Source organism: Brassica napus (assembly GCF_020379485.1).
Source record: "Brassica napus cultivar Da-Ae chromosome A6 unlocalized genomic scaffold, Da-Ae chrA06_Random_3, whole genome shotgun sequence".
Taxonomy (NCBI): Eukaryota; Viridiplantae; Streptophyta; class Magnoliopsida; order Brassicales; family Brassicaceae; genus Brassica; species Brassica napus.
Window position 1 is genome coordinate 1220 of NW_026014064.1, and position 13225 is coordinate 14444.

General features: G+C 34.1%; 2 pseudogenes across 1 annotated transcript; both read left to right on the plus strand.

The window, feature by feature from the left end:
* The first annotated feature begins 2824 nt into the window (after positions 1-2824).
* Positions 2825-5050, plus strand: LOC125594377 (annotated as a pseudogene).
* A 994-nt stretch (positions 5051-6044) lies between these two features.
* On the plus strand, positions 6045-9034 carry LOC125575099 (annotated as a pseudogene). The gene is made up of 5 exons (XR_007329822.1): positions 6045-6337; positions 6496-7331; positions 7438-7536; positions 7605-7778; positions 8079-9034. The product of XR_007329822.1 is annotated as an uncharacterized LOC125575099 (transcript).
* The last annotated feature ends 4191 nt before the right edge of the window (positions 9035-13225 follow it).

A 13225-nucleotide genomic window follows, 5' to 3' on the forward strand; every position in this document is an offset into this window, starting at 1 on the left:
GGAGACGAGTATCACAACCGGGAATCAAAGTAGATCACCAGACAAGTATAACATCACAGGCATCATCTTAATCAGTTAAAGATAGAGAGATTACCTTACCAGGAAGGGAGACAGGTTCGTAGTAAACAGAGGACTCTCCAAAGGGTCACCGGAAACGCAGGAAGGACTGTCAAAAATCAAAGGGATTAGTGCTTATAACTTCTCAAGGAAATAAGTGAAAGTCTTCAAAGCAGAGTCACAACTCATATGATCTTACCGGAAAGCTGCAGTATCATCGGCAAGACAGATTAAATCAATCAACACCAGTAGTTAGAAATTCGTCAGTCACCATGAAGAAATCGCGAGCTTCTTGGAGATTACGGGCATCTCACGATGAAGACAAGGTGGTGTTACTATCAGATGATGCGATTTTACAGGAGGTTGAGTTGAAGACTTGAGAAGTTGAAGAACTCTCTGACAGAGGAATCGGATAACCGATTAAATGCCATCAATGGTTTTGATCGCATTAAGGAGAAGCTCGTCTTGTGAAAACACATCCAAGTTTGCAGGTTTGGCCAGAATTAATCTGAAACAGAATTGATATCATCATCAGAAAAGAGAAAGACCATCAAGGGGCTTAAAGCTAACGATGGATGTGACTCTGTTTGGAGAACAAAACTCACCAGATAATATAGGTTCTGTTCAGAGGTCATCTTCATCGCCATTGGAGGTGCGAATGTCGTCTTCATCACAATCCGGTATAAGGAATCAAAGTGAGATAGGGTGAAGAAACGGGACTCGCCGAGACGGAGAATTCGTTGGCGAGACGTCATCACCGTCGCAAGAGATTCTCGGTGAAAAGGGAGATGAGTGAAGATAGCCGTTTCTGGTTTGGTGTTCATGGCTCACTGCAAATATAAGGACAAGGAGCATGGCAGACAGTGGTGATTCAACAGCGAAGTTGTCACAGATAGCTTTTCAGATCAAAGGTGGAAGGAGATGGAAGCTTGAAAGCTTCTACGGTATTATCGAAGAAAAGGAGACGATGAGAAGATTGGCCCAAAGGTGGAGATTGTGAGTTATTGGGCCAAATCCTTCGAAGCCCAACAAAATATCCTGCATAAAAAGGAACTACGTTAGTTGATGTCGGTCAAAGACTTTACAAAGGAGGTGATCATGTTATATAAAAGGAGGTGGTTTCGTGGCTTCTGAATTATCCCAAAAAGATCATCCGAGAGACAGAGCAAGAGCATAAGAGATAACAAGAGATTAAGCATTACGAGTGTTAGGGTTTTTGTGTTAATCATTGTTTGTAATCTCTATAGTTGTTCTTGAGAAACAGTTTTCTTTGAGTGTATAAAGGGAGAGCTTTTGATATTGATTTCAATCTAAGTTAAAGCACTAGGCAAAGGTTTAAATCCTAACACCATAATTTTACATCGGTTTGCTAGTTTTATTCAGTTTACTCTTAGCCAAACGAACTAAAATAATTAAACCAGCTAATGCTATGGTCAACTTGTTCCATTAACATCTGGATTCGACGATTCATTATTTGGAAAACATCAAATATATGTGCATATAAGCATAGTGATAACTCAAAGTTGAACTTATCTGATTTGTGAAAAAAATGAGTGAAAACAAAAGAAAGAGATGAAAAAAATCAGAAGGATAGCACAAAGAGGAACATGATAGTCGGATCTACGATGGTAAGAGGGGGTCATGTGATGATGATTCACGGCAACATAGCTTCTACTGGAGGAACTGCTCTTTTCGACTAGACGTCGGCGGAGAAGGAGAGACCGTGGAACCAGCGACTAGACGGCGGCGGTATTGTGTAGTAAGATTGGCACGAATGATTCCAATACCATGGGCCTTTGCCTTTTATTGTATTTGTTCTCACAAGCAAACTGAAACAGAGATGAATAGAGTAATGAGGAAGAGTTTGATCATGAGAGAACAACATCAGCTACACCATGGCAATCGTGAAAAAGGAGAAGAATACATGTGAAGAAGATGATCAATTTTTTTAAAATAATGTCACATTGGTTTGGTGTAATAGTAGAAATGAAATTATATGTCACATTGGTGTCTATTAGCAAGTTTCTCATGAAGGAAACTTGTGATGGGGCAACTGCAAAGACAGTCAGCTCGAGACTGCTCTGTAGAGAAGGTAAAGGATTGAGCGTAACAAGTTGTGCAACTCATTCTTACTGTTGAATGTTGAATCTGAGAGAGAAATTATAGAGTTTTTGAATTCACTAATCGCAGGGGACTTGATATTTATTCAGCATTGTAAGTTACCTAATGTCACCGTTAGTGATACCAAAAACTAGGGCATGACATAAATTGCCAATTGAGGAGGAATAACGAAGGAGACTTTGTGTCATATGACTGAGTCATGGTCGTCTTACCTCATATCATAATTGTTATCCATAACTAAAATGTATGAAGCAACAACGTCTGAATTAAAAAAAAAAAAAAGAAAAAGAAACACATTTTTGTTCTTTCATTGTCCGAGAGAATCGAAAACAAAAAAACAAAAACAATTTTCCAAGTCAAGGAACCATCCGAGAAACTCAACAAGTGGAGCCGACACCGAACTTCCTTGCTCGAATCCACGTGTCATGATATCATTTGTACTCTGACATAACACTAAACAATTTACTTTACATGTCATCACTTCCCTACTTTACCCCTGCGATAATCTCAGTATTACGCTCTTTTAAAGATCGTCAAGGATAAACAGTACTTTCATTAATTTCCCAACCGCGTAATTTGGCGCGTGTATATAGCATTGACCCCACGCGCCAGTAATCACCTCTATAATACTTTTGACCACAATGATAAAGAAAAATCAAACTTCACAATCTTCTTCTTCTTCACTTTACCAAATCGTATCCAACCAATCTTAGGGCAACTGTGAAAATTTTATTGTCTTCTTCTTCTTCTTCTCGATACCTTCGAATCGCATCTCTAATAATAAAAAAGGAATCTTTCAATATTGGGTGGTTCTTCCTTGTCCCGATTTGTTAAAAAAATGGCATCTACGAATCAGAATATAAAAGTATTGACGTTAGATTCGTTACCAGTGGGGTTGAGATTCCGTCCAACTGACGAGAGCTAGTCCGCTTCTATCTCCACAGGAAAATCAACGGCCACGATGACGACGTCACAGCCATCCGAGAGATCGACATCTGCAAATGGGAACCTTGGGATTTACCTGGTACCTTATCTTCTTCTTCTTGACTTAGATTCACGATTTGTACTTTTTTCTTGAATCTAAGTTATAATTTTTTCCTATTTTAGGAATATGTTAAGGAGTTATAGGTTTTGGGTGTTTGATTGTGATCATATGTGTTGTAGGTTTCTCTGTGATTAAGACAACGACTCAGAGTGGTTATTCTTCTGTCCATTGGACCGGAAGTACCCAAACGGAAGTAGACAGAACCGGCAACAATCGCAGGCTACTGGAAAGCCACAGGGAAAGACCGGAAGATCAAATCCGGCAAGAACAGCATCATCGGCGTGAAGAGAACTCTGGTTTTCCACTCTGGTCGAGCTCCTAAGGGGACACGAACCAACTGGATCATGCACGAGTACCGTGCCACCGAGGATGACCTCAGTGGCACCAATCCTGGCCAGGTAAATTAAAATGCTAACACATGTAGAGTTAGTTGTAACCCATTGACAACCATAATGTACTTGTTTTTTGATATATATGCAGAGTCCTTTTGTTATATGCAAGCTGTTCAAGAAACAAGACCTGAGTTTAGCCGATGAAGATTCAAAGTTGGATGAAGCTGCAGAACAGGATGTCTTGTCTCCAACTGCTGCAACATCTTCCCCTGGTGAGACTAGATCTCAAGTATCAGTGGTCGTTAAAAACAGAAGACGTGAAGCGTTATGACATTTCCGAATCTTCTCTTCTAGTCTCCAGTGCTTGCGTTGAGGCTACAACCGCCCAGGTGAGGACATTGCAGAGTTTAACTTAGATAAATGCTGTCTGAAGTGTAGTTTTTGCAAATTAAATGATTTTTTCTTTTTTTTAAATATTGAATCACAGCTTGGAGATATTGATTATCTGGCTTTTCCGGAGCTGGAGTCACTGAACTACACAATGTTCTCCCCATCACACTCTCAACTCCAATCCGAGCTTGGATTCTCTCTCAACGCATTTCAGTCTGGCTTGAGTGACTTTTCAGGGAACCACAGCAACAGCTCCCAGGTTCAGACTCAGTACGGTACAAACGAAGTGGATACATATATATCCGACTTTGTGGACTCGATTCTTGATCTCCCAGACGACGACGCAGTTCCAGAGCAGGAAGGGTCAGCGCCACATCAGATTGCATATGCACAGCACTCGGTAGGTGACATGAGCAATGATGTTTCAAGAACAGGTATCATCAAGTTACAGGCTCGGCGGGAACAACCCTCAGGTTGTGCCACTGACTATATAGTCCATGGAAGTGCCTCAAAAAGGTTGCGTCTGCAAAGTAACCTTGAAGGTATTAAATCGAGAAGTCTAGAGCTTCAGACTATCAAGAGAGAGGTAAGAATAATAACCACCTTCACATGACTTACTCGGTTTTCTCTTGTTTTTTATTCTTTGGGATTACATCTTAACAAATTGAATGCTACACACACAGGTTGAGGAGGATAGGGATGGAGAAGCCATGAAGAAGGGGAAGCCATCAAAGAACAAAACCGGATTATTGTTTAGAAAGTTTGTGTCCGTGAGGTGTTCATCCGGAGGACTTCTTAGGGCGGCCGTAGTTGCAATCCTGTTCTTGATGTCAGTTTGCAGTCTAACCGCAGACTTCCGAGCAGCTTCCGTGATGATCTGAAAACCAGAACCTTTATTGTATGTATATATTGTGCTCGAACCAGGTTCTTTTTTTATTTGGTTTTGGTTTCAGTTTTCACCTTATCAGGGGCGAGTGTAAGAGGGTATTTGGTTGTATACATGTATAACGTTATGATGAGATGTTAACACTCTAGCAGCTACTCTGACTCTCTATTAGAGTTCTTGTTACATAATTAAGCTTTTTTTAAACGCTTTTTTTTTCCAGTTGACAATGAAATTGCAAAGATCTTTTTTTTTTTTGAATAATAATTGCAAAGATTACTATAGCTCTATTCGTATTTTTCCTGAGTTATAAAGATTGCTCTACAGATTGAAAGACCATATAATACTTGAGTACCAACCATTCTTCATAGCGTCAGCACTTGTCATCATCATTACTCATTTGCCAATATTAACTGCTTAGCATTAATTTTTTCACAAACACAAACAAAACTACAAATAACAAAATAAAAACTCTCAATGCATGGGACCGGGCGTGCACATAGTGAGGATCAAGATAATGCCAACAACATTCACAATCTATAAATAAGTGATCATATACAAATGAAACTAACAGTGTCATGTGTATACCAAGAACCTCACCAATCTGAGTACTGGATCTGGATAAGAGACTAACCACAGAGAAAACCTACATTGGTTCTCTAGAATCTTATATCGAAGACTAAGCATGCAATTTCCTTGGATTATGACCCAAGGATGGCTAGTTTAGACAGAAGGAAGTCTTCTCGAGTGTAAATGCAGCGCCTTCCGAGGCTGTTCCTATGAACAAGATCAACAGATAAAAATGTTCAAGTTTTTGGCGACCAGTTCATTGTCTTTATCAACGGCATGTAACTCATATGCTCGTTTCATATTCATACATATAGTATGTACTAAATGTTCACCTTTTATAAAAATGGGAAGTAGATACAATGTTACTTTTGTTTACAAAAAAAATGATAACTTTTTTATTAAGATAAATATATATATATGAAATTACAGTTATCTAAATTTCCGATGTTTATCGTTCCGATATTACCTGTATTTTTAATAAATCATGATTATCTAAATGATAAATATCTAAATTTCCATTGTTTATCGGTCCGGTATTTCCTGTATTTTAAATAAATCGTGGTTATGTATAAACTAATGGTCATTAAATTGTGTAGATAATGACGCAGTGACGTTAAAACCCTATATAAGACCTGGCCAATTAGGAAGATTCTAATTTGGATTAACTTAAAGCCAAGCCTCAGCAGCACTTAGAGCTGCAGAATCACTTTTCTTCTTCGAGGATGGCAGATGGATTAGGCTACGGCGGTTTCGGTGGGGTACCGCACCCGTACTGGCTTCGACCTCATCCACCAGCTTCTACGCCGCAGTTTCTCGCAACCCATCCTGTAGAGTCCTCCGATCAAAGGTTTGATCCGATGATTCCTCATCACCGATCGCCGTCGTCTGGTGATTATACTGGCCCTCCCGTGCCTTTAGTATCGTTTCTCACTCGACTCGGTATATATATATTTTAATCACTCAAATTGGGGGGTTTAACTGTTTAATGGTACTGTGAGGGTTTCGAGATGAGTCTAGTTTTGATGATGTTTATGTTAGCTCGTGTGATGAGATCATGAATTACATAAAAGTTTAATGATTATATTTTCTCTCTGCAGGTCACGGGGGTGAAGATTCTAGCAACGACAAGAGTGGATATTCGAAGGAGACAAGGCAATGGGTGCCTCCTTATAGCTCAGCTACAGTGTCTTCCTTAGCTGACATGCTTATCAGAAACTCTCAGGAGCCTTTCTATCTGCCTATCCCTCCTTCTGGTGTTTGTGCTACTACCAATGCTTTTGATCTCAACCGTCCTCCACATTACCATTCTGGTTCTGCCTATGGTACGCATGAAAGTGTGACTGCTCCTCCCGTCTCGGAGAATCCAAATCTTCGCGATGGGACGGTTGGCTCAACTAGTTCAAAGATTCCCCGGATGCTACAGTTTGATTTAAATTGTGATGAGCATGGATCTTGGAACCACTTGATGGTATCTTCTGAGGGAAGTGAGTCAATGAAAGCTGATAACAGGATTGCTGCTCAGTCAGCTCTCAGCTATGAAACCCATTCTGAAGCTAGTGAAGATGTTCAAGCCAAGGCATGTAAGCTCCTGGAACAGTTTGATGAGAAGTCCACGTTGTTGCCAGATCTGGGTATCAAAGGGAGTAGTAGTAGATCGAATGCAGATGGTGTCTCAACTGGTCAATCACCTCTACGTGATCAAGGAGGTTTCACATCCCCGGCTTCTTCTACAAGAGTTTCTTCCGTGGTTAGTGCCTTGCATAATCTGTCAGAAGTGCTTGTTTATGAATGCTTCAGCAATAGAAGCTTGCTGAAGCCAGAACAACTTGAGAGCCTTGATAAAGTAGTAGAGAATCTCACCAGGTGTTCAAAGAAAATCACCTGTACACAAGCTATGCATGTTTCCTTACCAAATGTGGCCGACCTTAACGAGGTACTTGATTTGTGCTACGATCCGGACCTATTTGGTTTTCACTAGAACATACACGCTGCTTGTTCTTGTTTGCTGTTAGTTGCTTAACGATTGATACCCTTTTCAGGCCCCAAATGTAGTTGCTAAAGAGTTTCAAGGGTTTAATGTCAAGCCACTGGACAGCTTTGGCTCTAAAGAATCTGTAGATAAGGATGAGATGACGCAGGTATTTATTTACATAGTACATTTTTTTTTGCATATTTGTAAACTCGTGACGTAATCTTAACTTTGCAGAGTATTAAGAACATACTTGCTTCCAAGTTTCCTGACGGCGAAGAAACCACCCACAAACTCTTTTGTACAAGAATCTCTGGCTTGAAACGGAAGCTGCCTTATGCTCCACAACTTGCCTGGCTCGGTACCATCGGATCCAGAAAGAGACTGGTAATCTCAAATTGCAGAATAGAGGTTTGTAACTTTCAAACTAACCGTCTCCTTTGTCTGATAGTATTAATGACTACTAGAGCTGGATTGCAAGAGCATTTTGGAGGTAGATGAGATTAGGATTCTGTTAGTCTCAGGTCCATTTCAATAATTAAGTAAATCATATGTAGACGACCGGTTTTGTATCTTTCTCTAATGGCTAGAAATTTTTTTAAAAATTGGCGAACAGGTGTAGATATAGTATAAGAAATGAACCATGCACATCATCTTGCGAATACGCTTCAAAAGTATTTGTTTTAACAGTTCATCTTTTACTTTTCTCAGAGGTCTCTGCAGATGCATCAACCTTCAAGCATGAACCTTTTCTTAACCCTCAGGAATCAGTTTCCATCATAAACAAGGTAGAGAAGGAGACGGCTGAACCAATCATCAAACACGGGAGCAATTGTGGGAACAATGTAGTTACAATGAGTCATGACGCACCACAAAGCTCTAGATTCAACTCTGCTCCCCTTGGTGCAGTGCTCTCACTTCTGGCCAGCAGCTTCACCGGCTGTTTAGAACAGGAAAATCATGGAAACTTCAAGCCTGGTGTTCAGACACCGGACACGATAAAGCAGGAGTTCCCTGTATCCACCCATGATGATGTTATAGACAGGTTTCGGATTCTGAAGCAGCAGGAAACAAAGCGCAAACTCAAGTCTCAGAACTGCCCGGACCCAGACATTGGTGTTATAGACAGGTTTCAGATTCTGGAGCAGCAGGAAACAAATGGCAAACTCAAGTCACTTAACTCCTCAGAGACAAGAATGGATGACCAGGAGGACAATCCAGAGGCTTCGGAGATGGCTACTATTGGCAGAAGCAGCCATATGAGTGATGTTATGGGTAGATTCCAGGTACTAAAACGCCGGGAAGCTGAGCAAGTTCAGAAATCTCTCAACTGCGTGGACTCTGATTCTGATTCCGATTCAGATTTCGAATCAGATTCAGACAGTGACCAGCCAAGAAACAGAACACAAAGGTGTGATTATCTCTTGTCAGACTCGACGATGACAATAGGTGGAAACTCACAGATAGAGACGTGTGCCAATACTGAACCATCTGCATACGACAACGGCTACGAGAGCCCGACCTCGGATTGGGAACATGTCCTCGAGGATGACTGAGTACTGGAACTTTATTGGACAAGAAGTTTCGATCCTTTAATGGCTTTGTTAGTGTATAAATAAACAACATTAAATGAATTCTTATTCATAATGCGGTTTGCAGTTTTTATCTTTCAAAGCTTTACAAGTAGCCTATTGCTCCGCTGAATACACCGAACTAATTGCACTCTGGGGCCACAAAACACAAAAAACTTATGCAACTTTCACACAGAAAGGCCATGTATATTGTAAAACAAAATAATAATATTTTTTTTTGTGAATCATGATATTTAATAAAAGTATATAAACATATAGTATATTGTTAACAAAATATGAGCCCGTTGTGTTTTGTGTGATGTTTTAATTTAATAAAAACTATAAAATAATAAATAATTTCTTATAGTTTTATGATTGTTTTTTTGAATTTGTTTGAGATTTATTTTATAATTAAAACCTATTTTTACACATAAGTTTAAGTTAATATTTGTATTTTATATTCATGGTACATAGATGAATTGTTATAAAATTTGTACTTAGGATTAAATAAAATACTATATCTAAACGTTTAAACTGAACACAATCCGAAATAAGAAACTGAATGAAAAGTAAAAAAAAAAAAAAGTCAAATACATCAATCGAGTCAATGACAACATTATACATGTTCTTATGTAATAATTTAATGTTTTATTGAATAATTCTTTAAAATTTTATTTTGTTAGGATTTTTTTAAAAGGAAAAAATTCTATTTTATAAATCTCACTTTTATTTACAATTAAAAAAATAATATTAAATACTCTTTTACAATTTTGTTTAAGATTTTAGAAAAAGAAAATTACTATCATATAACCTATTGCAATTATCTTCTCTTTAGAATTTCAGAAAAAATAAATTTCTATCAAATAATTATTTTTAGTTACTAATAAAGAAAATTTACATTTCGTATCAATACTAATTTTATATTTTTTTGTTAATTAAATAATTTTTTGTATCATGTTCATCATCAAATACTCTTTCAAAAATATTATCAAATAATTTTTTACAATTCACTTTTGGTTAGGACTTAAAAATATGATACAATTTTTTTTTTGTTTATGATTTTTATATAAATAAGGAAAATGATCAAATATTCTTGTACAGTTTTTTAGGATTTTAGAAAAGGAAATTAATATTACATAATCTTTTACAATTATATTTTTTCTAGGATTTAGAAAAATAAAATTTCTATCAAATAATTATTTCCAGTAAATATTAACTATTTTTAAAAGTTGCCATTTTCAAAATTCAGTTTTTCCAATATCACAAATATTTTTTTACAAATTTTGTTGTTAACTAAATAATTGTTTACTATCATGTTTATCATTAATTTTAATAAGTACAAATTACTATTAAATAAAATTTTACGATTCTCTCTGGTTATGATTTTTTTTTAAAGAAAAAATTCTCAATTAGTTAAGATTAGAAAATAATATTTTTTTTTAGAAATCTATTTTGTTTGGATTTTAGGAAAAGAAGAAGTTATTTTCACATACAATAGTTTTTATTGACACATTCACAATCTATTTTTTAATTGACACATGTCACAATCATATCAGGTTAATTTTGGTTTATATTTTTTAACACTAAATTATTAAAAAGTAAAGTTAGTTAATTATAAGAAAAAATATTATTTTTATATATTTATTTTATTTAGACTTTTAAATAGGAAATTAATTATTTTATAATTAATTTTTCTTTTAGATTTTTATACAGCTATTTTTAATAGAAAAAAATATGTTTGTTATTTATATATTTTGTCTTATACATACAAACACATATTCATCATATTCACACATACTCATGTACGATAACAATATCAAAATATAAAACTATGTTAGCATCATAAGATGTAATAAGGATGATAAAAAGTTGAGTTGTATCAAGAAATTAAAAGAAAATACTGAGGTAATACTCTTCGTGTATATACTATTGTGTTTTGTAAAAATAATATGTAGAAGCTTAAATCTAAATATAGATGTGAAATATTTGTAGCTATTTTTGGTCATTATACAAAATTATCTATTAAAAAAAAAGAAAGTTAGTTACTTATAAGAAAATAATAAGAGTACTTTTAAATTTTCTTTTAATTAGGATTTTAAAAAAGAAATATTATTTATTTAAAAGTTAGTTTTATTCATTTTTTACTAAATTATTTTTTGTACTTGTAGGATTTTAAAATTAGTTTTTGTTTAACATTTTTTCTTAAAAGTTAATATTTATCTTTTATAATTCCCAATATTTAGTATCTCTTAAAACAAAAATTATAATAAATAATAATAATAGGACTATTAAATAATATTTATAATTAATTTTTAAGAAAAAATCGCTTTTTTATTTAAGTATGTATATTTTTGATTATGAGAAAGTTTAGCACATATCACATATCACATTTTCAAATATATAACTAACATTGTCACAATCATGTATATTAGCAACTTTCAAGAACCAAGCTTTTTTATAAAAATATTAACAATAATAATAATAATAATAATAATATTAAATAATATTTATACTTATTTTTTAAGAATAATAATAATAATAAGACTATTAAATAATATTTATAATTATTTTTTAAGAAAAATAATTTTCATTATTTTAGTATATATATTTTGATTATGAGATAGTTTAACACATCACATTTTTAAATATATAACTCACATGTGTCATAATCATGTTAATTAGCAATTTTGAAGAACCAAACTCAATATAATATTTTATAATTATATTTTCATTAAAATTTTAGAAAAGGAAAATTATATTAAATAAATTGTTTTTAAATATGTTTTTAGGATTTTGGAAAAAGAAAATTTCTAAAATAATTTCTACTAAATATTTTTAAAAAATATTTTTACTATTGAATAATTTTTAAAAATAGCTTTTATAAAAATTCGTTATCAACTAGTCTTTTGCAATTATCTTTTGATTAGGATTTAAAAAAAAAGGAAAATTACCATTAAATAATATCTTAATTAATTTTTAATAAAATTCATTTTTGTTAATATATTAATCTATATATTTTTAATTAGGAGATATATTAACACATGTCACATTCTTAAAATATATAATTATCATGTGTCGCGATCATATTAATTAAAAATTTTGAAGAACCAAACTTTTAGAAAAGGAAAATTCTATTAAAGAAATGGTTTTCAATTTTTTTTAGGATTTTGTAAAAAGAAAATTTCTAAAATAATTACTTCTAAATATTAAAAAAAGTTTACTATTAAATACTTTTTAAAAGTACTTTTTATCGAAATTTATTTTTATTATCTTATTATATTATATATATATATATGTGTAATCATTATATATTTAAACACATGTCACAATATTATAAGGAAAATTATTATAAAATAGTTTTTTGCAATGATCTTTTGATTAGGATTTAAAAAAAGGTAAATTACTATTAAATAATATTTTAATTACTTTTTAGTAAAATTCATTTTTGTTAATATCTTAGTATATATATTTTTAATTATGAGATAGATTAACAGATGTCACAATCTTAAAATATATAATTTCCATGTGTCGCGATCATGTTAATTAGCAACTTTGAAGAACCAAACTTTATATAATAAGATTTGTAAACATTTAGTCTTCCTAACCAATAACTTTGTGAGTTTGACAGAAGACTTTTTGATAAGGAACTAGATATCATTAAATATATCTTTGTATTTTATCTTAGCTTGTCAAATACAACGAGAAAAGCCCACTCTCAAGGTTTACAAACCAATGACCCAAATGTACTAAGAGAGCCAAACCTTTTACAACTCTAGGGTGCAATATTTATGTATAGCTGAATAAAGTTTCAATTGCCGGATGCTTCTATAGCTCCGTCATCGATTTGTTGGAATCGTTTTGCTTCTCTTTCTTTGATTGAATTTACCTTTGGTTACTTAGTTTGTTCGATTGTCAATTTATTCTAAATTTGGGAATGTTTTTGATTGTTTTTGTTTGCTTCTTCCAATGGATTTGGAAAAACAAAAACTTCGGTTCAACTGAACTGTTTAGAAAAGGCAATTGACAGATTTACTGTAGATGGTGGCGAAGGGTCTTACCGGCTTCAATCGTTGATGTTACGGAGTTCTTGCTCCAAACTATGGTTACTTCAAAATGCAACATCAAATTCTATGGAACAGTAATCTCTTTGACTCTATTATTATCAATAGAACAATATACAGAGTTGTCTTGTCTCGGTGGCTCCTACTGAAATATTTAAAAGGGAGTGACAATCGTTCACAATTCAGTCTGAAGCGTGGTGTTCTTGGATTAATATGAAAAATCTTT